This window comes from Pelobates fuscus, chromosome 5 (assembly GCF_036172605.1).
Source record: "Pelobates fuscus isolate aPelFus1 chromosome 5, aPelFus1.pri, whole genome shotgun sequence".
NCBI classification, from domain to species: Eukaryota; Metazoa; Chordata; class Amphibia; order Anura; family Pelobatidae; genus Pelobates; species Pelobates fuscus.
The window spans coordinates 69916618-69924341 of record NC_086321.1 but is presented as its reverse complement, the minus strand read 5'-3'; positions in this window follow the sequence as shown (position 1 = coordinate 69924341).

The following is a 7724-nucleotide window of genomic DNA, read 5'->3' as shown; positions in this document are numbered from 1 at the left end:
GAGCGCGCGGAAGTCCCAAAAGGGCAGCTGCAAATGGTGAACACCTGACCTATTGAAATACAAGTCAGACTAGTGTAGTAAAATATTTTAACTTAAAAATATGACCTTTTTCTTATAAACTAAGAGTGAGGCTGTATCATTAGGGGATATAGACAGTTCACGGTCTAGTGTGGTTAGCATAAGAGCCCTTAGTAAATGCTTCTTGCCCACCCATTCTTTTATTATTTTCCACATGCCCCCTTGTGTCTCCACGGCTACCTAGACATTAAAGGGACATTAAAGGCACCCAGACCACTTCTCATTGTGGTCTGAGTGAATTGTGCCAGTCCCCTTAACCCTGCAATGTAAAACTATAACCGTGTAGTGAAGTCTAAGAGAAACTGCAGTGTTTAAAAGGTGTGTATTACCCCGAGGCAAACAAGGCATTTGCCTTGGGCGGCAACAAAAAGCCGCCCCCCAATCGCCCTGGCAAATGCCTTGCCAGCCTCTTGTCCTGGGGGGGCCCAGGAGCTGGCCCGGCTGGCCACCTCAGGGCCCCACCAGGCTGGCAGTGGCGGAGCTTTCCGGGCGGGCGGCGAGGGAGCACTAATCCTTCTGTTCTGCTCCCTCGCGCGCACCGCAGTTATGCCAGAGCCGGAATATGACATAATTCCGGCATCACTACACGGCGCGCGAGGGACCTGAACAGAAGGATTAGTGCTCCCTCGCCGACTGCGTCACCGGCCAGCAGCCCCACTGGACCACAGGGAAAGTGATAATCCACCCCAGCACTCCCAAAGGTAGGAAGGCTGGGGGGATTGAATTTGAAAAAAAAATGTGAGTGTGTGTGTGTGTGTGTCTGTTAGTCTCTTTTAGTGTGTGTGTGTGTGTGTGTGTTAGTGAGTGTGTGTGTGTGTGTGTGTGTCTGTCAGGGAGTGTGTTACTATGTGTGTCTGTTAGGGAGTGTGTTACTATGTGTGTGTTTGTTAGTTTGCGTGTCTGTTAGTGAGTGTGTATGTATGCATGTCTGTAGTGAGTGTGTTAGTATGTGTGTCTGTGAGTGTGTATGCTAGTGACTATGTGTCTGTTAGCTAGTGTATGTGTGTCTGTCAGTGAAAGTGTGTGTCTGACACTGAGTGTATATGTGTCTGTCAGTGAGTGTGTATGTGTATTGAGAAGGCGGGGGGTGGGTCTGACACTGAGTGTATATGTGTCTGTCAGTGAGTGTGTATGTGTATTGAGAAGGCGGGGGGTGGGGGGGTGGGGAGGTTGGGAGGGGGTGCCTGAGTTTTGTTATGCCTAGGGCAGCACAAAACCAGGATACACCACTGGTGTTTATATTGCACTGTTAGGACTGCCTCCAAGGCTTTCTCCCAGGTGTGGCGCTCGCCCTGCATGCGATCCAGTGCCCTGAAATATTTTTGTGGGTGGAGGCAGAGGGACACTGTATCAGGAATACATGCTTGTATAATTTTATAGTGTTCCTTTAAGAGGCACGCCTACGGGTCTGCACCAAATCCATAAACACGTTTATGAGGATGGGAATGAGAAGCGTCCAAGTTACAATGGCTCTCAACTGCACGCTTTTGGCAGGATAATGCACTTCCATAAGCGGGCTAGGACAGAGACGTGAGGGCAGGGGATGACACCTGGAGCTCCGTTAGGGGGCTTGGCTGAGTTCTGGGGGCTGCAAGCCCTAAATATTCTGGCTTTGAGGCAGAGTAGGTCTTTTCAAAGACTTTATTGACAGCCCATATTCCTCTCCTGCGTGGCAGCACAGGGAGGGAGTTGTCGCTGACAATTTTTTTCCCCAGCTCGAAACGTTAGCTACGCGGGAGAGAAGGGGATGCCTTGCACAGCCTGCAGCACCAGAGCAGCTCACTGTCCCACTGGACCCGAAGGAAGTCAATTCACCCTTCACCAGCATAAAGAGGAGGTAAAATAGAGCTCAGTTGGTTGATCTGTGTGTGCACATTAGTCCTTATGCATGAGAGAGAGAGTGTGAGTGTGTGTGTGTGTGAGTGTGTGTGTGTGTGTGTGAGAGAGTGTGTGTATGTGTGTGTGTATATACGTACGTATCGGCATGCTGTAGTGGTTATGGGAACCAGGAATTTTCTAGTTCTCCCCCCTTGTAAATAGTAAAACCATTTTAGAACAGTTTGACTTTTTTTTTTTTTTTTTTACTCCGTGTCCATCCGGTGCAGCTACCCACCACACTGCAGTGTAGTAATTATGGTGCTTGCAGTATTCCTTTAATATGCCCCAGAATCACAGGAATAACAGCAAACAGACTTACCGCACATCTTCATGAAGGCATGTACCTTCTAAATCTAAGCATTAAGACATTACAATATCCCTAACATTGTAATGTCTTATTTCTACTTTACAGAATCTTTAAATGGTTACACCACTTTTTTTTTTGTTAAACTCTATTTTTCTACCTAAAATGCCCTACTGGGGACTATTTATTACATCCCCCCCCCCCCTACATTTTGCAGTAAAACCTCCAAAAAGAATAGGTTTTATTTACCTGGAATCCAGCCTCCACTTCTTCATCTGACGTCAGCAAGCCTTTCGCGGTTGAATTAAAGGCTTCTCATACAGAAGTTTCTACAAGTTTCTCTTTAGTAAGGGGTTGAGGGTCTCCCTTACATTTAGTGTTTGCAGCTATTTCTTTGATAACTCACATTTGTTCATAAAGCGCTTATCCAATCTTTTGTTTTTATTGTACTTTTCATTGAAAAACCTTTGATTAGTCCATTTGACAAAAAAAAACCAATCAATATTAATAGAATAGGGAGGCAGAAAGGACTGACCACAATGAAGGAGTGCAGGAAGCGTGCCCTCAGTGTAACTAGCCCCAGGGACAAAAGTGCAGATATCTCAGCATGTGCAGTGTTTCAAGCGGACTCCTACCACCATGACCACTTCTAAAAGCAGACGTGATCATTTAAGTCTATATTCAGAATCTAACAACATTTAAACACCAATTTTTTTTCTTTACAGACAAAGCTGGAAGAACATTTTTATAGTTCAAATAAAAGCATGGGTTATTTACAGAGAAATATAATTTTAAGAAAATTCTCTCTGTGATGGGATTTGTTCTGGTGTTTGGAATTGAGAAGATTTTTGAAAATTTGATTAAAAAAATAAGAAAGATCCGAACAGGTTTTTTAATGTTATACCTATTGGAATAAACTACCCCTTTTTTCATCTACCAAGTCCTTGGAGTGCATCTCTTTATTTCTGTGTGTATATATGTATATGTGCGTATATATATATATATATATATATATATATATATACATACACACACACACACACACACGCGCATATATACATAAAAGAAAAGTCTCCAGAATAAATCAAACTGTCTTGAAACAAGTATCACAATGTGTTGTTACAACAGGATTTCCATTCTAAAGTTGCAATAAAAAAAAGGATACTTTTGCCATATTCTACCAGCTAGAATAGAGTAGCATTGAGTCATTACATAGTTCTTCTGCCTCCTGGGGGCTTTGTCTCTCAATAGACAATGAGGTCAGCAAATCATTTCAAATAATTTATAGAGGAGCACAAAGGAAGCCCCATCTGCCCAAATCTTTTTACAGCTCTCAGCAGATTACTGAAAATGGTCTGCCTACACATGATTTCTGACTCCTTACTAGGGCTGTTTTTAATGGGTTTCTGAAGCATAATTACAAAGATGATTTTGCAATAACATTATTTAACCCTTTCACTAACAGACACTTAACCCCTGCTTACATGCATGCATAGTCCCTGCTATTTAAGATTATGTTGAAAATGTCCCCTTGATTAGTTAATTCTGCGTTCTTAATCTTTTCATCCCATTGCACTTATCTCTCACTTCTTAAACATTACCCTTCTGTTAATCCATTGGTTTCCTGCACCCTTTCAAATTAAAATATTTTTCCTCACTTACATAGCTCACATGTGCACCCTAAACTTCTTATCTCTAGTTTGTAACTACAACCCTTATTGACCGGCTATTTGCAGCCACATTTCCATTGGCCACTTACCAGGCTTCTAGCGGGTTGCCTCATTGAATTCCATACCTTCTCTACCTCTTGTCTCACTGACATTGCCTCCTTGTTGTCCTGCAAATAAACCCTGCTAAAACAAAGTGCTCTTCTTCCCATCACCTCTTCCACAACTTTTTTTCTTCAATTATCTCACTAACTCTCAATCATTTGCAGTATTTTTCCATTTGCTCATTGGCGCTTTGTCCACCTCTTTCTTTTTTTTTTTTTTTTACAAACTCCTGAAAAAAGCCTTTCTTAGAAATGAATGAAGTACTGCCTGTACAGGTCCTTCTAAATTCACATCATTTAACTAAACCCAATTCCAATTATCCTTTACTTCCCGTAACAAATCACTCTAACCACAGTCCCCCAGGTGCGACTCAATAGTTTCTTACAATGCTTAGAATTTCACATACCCTTATCAGGCATGCATGTACATCACTGAAGTCTTATACATAGGTCATATACATAGTCAGATCTTTCTTTCCACTACAACCATCACTGGTGAGTGCTGGAGGTAATGAGCCTAATTTCTCCTTTTGTCAAGCCTGCGAAAAGTAGGCTTTGTCTCGTTGTATGTTTGGCTAGGTTGGAAGTTCAGTGAAATCCGAGTATTTCATAAAGATTCTATCTTTATGAAATAAATACTCATTGTGGGGGACAGGTCATAGAGCTGCTTTAATGATTTTACAGGGGTGCCCAAAATACATTCCTAGATGTTATAGAACAAAAACACAATTGTTATTTTGCCAGCCTGTGGGTATTTTCATTTATGAAAGTCCCCAATTTTTACTGTACTCCGTGACTGTTTTATAATTAAATGTTGAGTACTAGGATTGCTAATCTATATAAACAAACAAACTATCTGGATAAACGCTCAACATAATAATGGCTTGTTAAATTTTCATTATTGGTAAGTAAAGTGTTTGGGGGTGGGGGTGGGGGGGCCTGACACGGACCGGAGCAGACGCACATTGCCGGAGCTCCGGTGCAATCCACTGCAATCTACAGCAACCGGGGACACCCCGTATCATTCTCGGCCACACAAACGAACACTGACCTTGGAGAACCTTACTGTGACACCGATGCCGTTCCTCCTGACGCCCGGCTCCAAAACTAAGCGCCGAGGCGGCAAGGCCTACAGGACGGGCGGGCAGCCTCAGACCATAACGGGAACGCACTGGCCCTGGAACATCCCAGACTTCGAGGACTGGTACCCCAGCACACAGAGCTCAGATGAGATGGGTCGCAGGGCGCAAAAAACGCCCCAAAACATCTCGAAGCCACAGCCAAATGCTACAGGCCCCAAGTGAAGGCCCAAACTCCCCGTGACACATCCCCAAAACCATCAGAGGAGGGAGAAACACAGGACAGTCCACACCCCAGTCCCCAACACCCCATACCCACATGGACGTCAGAAGCCAGCACACCGGCCTCAAAACAAGACATACAGGCAATGCTGACAGGCCTACAACAGAATCTCAGACAAATGTGGGAAGCAGTTCTGGCAGTACTTAAGCTGGACGTGCACGCAGTGTCAACTCGCACACAGGCGATCGAAGAGGAGGTCAAGGGACTGAGGGAGAACTACCTGGCTCTGGGGGAGAAGGTGCGACACCTACAATCCTCACAAGTGACAATGTCCAGGCAAGTTAACCTCCTGGATGATAGAGGGCGCCGCAAAAATATCAAAATTTGAGGGGTACCTGAGTCAGTGCCACACTTCACCAGACGCCTTGTGGCCACACTCTTACCGACAAGACAAGCAAAAACATTCCAATTCGATGGGATCTATAGGATAGCCAAATCCCCACAAGCACCCACCTCAGCTCCACGGGACATAATATTAAGATGCCAATCAACGTCAGACAAACTGGGGCTAATGGCAGCAATACAAGGGCAGACCCCTTTTGACTTCGAAGCATGCCAACTCTCCTTCTTCTAGGACTTAAAGGACCACTCTAGTGCCAGGAAAACATACTCGTTTTCCTGGCACTAGAGTGCCCTGAGGGTGCCCCCACCCTCAGGGTCCCCCTCCCGCCGGGCTCTGGAAAGGGGAAAGGGGTAAAAACTTACCTTTTTCCAGCGGTGGGCGGAGAGCTCTCCTCCTCCGTTCCTCCTCTTCTCCTCCCCGTCGGCTGAATGCGCACGCGCGGCAAGAGCTGCGCGCGCATTCAGCCGGTCACATAGGAAAGCATTCATAATGCTTTCCTATGGACGCTTGCGTGCTCTCACTGTGATTTTCACAGTGAGAATCACGCAAGCGCCTCTAGCGGCTGTCAGTGAGACAGCCACTAGAAGAAATAGGGGAAGGCTTAACCCATTCACAAACATAGCAGTTTCTCTGAAACTGCTATGTTTATGAAAAAATGGGTTAACCCTAGAAGGACCTGGCACCCAGACCACTTCATTAAGCTGAAGTGGTCTGGGTGCCTAGAGTGGTCCTTTAAGCAGAGCCACACTACAATGGCGCAAGAGTATGCACCCAATCACCAAACAACTCCAAGCGGCAGGAATAGCCTATAGATGGGCGACCCCTCTGGAACTCTCTGGATCACTAAAGATGATAAGCACTTCAAGGCCACCGACCACACAGAGGGCCCAGCACTGATGACTGCTCTAGGACTACCGAACCTCGCATCGACCTCGATGACACAACTAGACCCTCAGCCAGGGACAACAAGAACAGATACAACCGCGACTCCTGGAATAAGCAGGGGCACCAAACCCAAGACCTGAAGGAAATGCCTTTGCCGACAGCCGATTAGGCTTTAGTTTAAACATTTTGTTTAAATATTTTGTGTTAATAAGTCTGATACTTAAACTACATGTAGTTCTATGTTCTTTCTCATTCTAAAAGTTATTGCCATGCGAACGAGGCTCACTAGAGCCAACCACCCTTGCTCCGACGACACCTCCCTCCCCCCCCTCCTCTCCCTGGGGTTACAGGGAACTGACATCAAGGGCGACATAGCAAACCAGTCTGGCATCAAGCACACCACCAAGGCTAATAACTCTAGCCTGGAACCACACAGGTTAGGCTTGATCTTGTCACACCACAGCGACCTGTAGCCACCTAGACTTAACAGCCATAGTTGTAAAATTGACCAGCGACCACACGCAGCCACCACTAGGACGAAAAGACACCTTACGACTGCGCACACAGGTGCAAACTAATGGCCTCAGTCAGGAACAACAAGGGAGCGAACTTAGTCATAGAAGGGAAACCCACGGAGGGACCCCACGACCACCATAACCCACTCCAGGCCTATGTGCAGAAGGGCCACATCATACACCCACAACCTTGAGACACAAGGCAGGGAACCAGAAATAATACCCAGACTTAGCCGTAACCACCCTCTCCCCTCCACTCAAGACCCCATAAAACAAGGTGACATAAGCAGACAGGTGTCTCCTACCCTCACGGTTACATGATTTAACTTACTCACTATAACAGTGAGACCAATCGTAATTACAAAATGTGTGTGAAAAGAATCTAGTAATGCCTGTATATAATATGCACTGTTTTACGTGTAGAGGCTGTTGTGGTCATACACGTGTGTTTATCATCTTGCCACACGAGAAATAAAGATTTATAAATATTGTATTTGAAAAAATTCTGCAACTTTACTAAAGCTTGGCCTTTAAGAGTAAAGTTTAGCCCATGTTTTACGGTTTAGTTATATTATTAGAATTTCTATC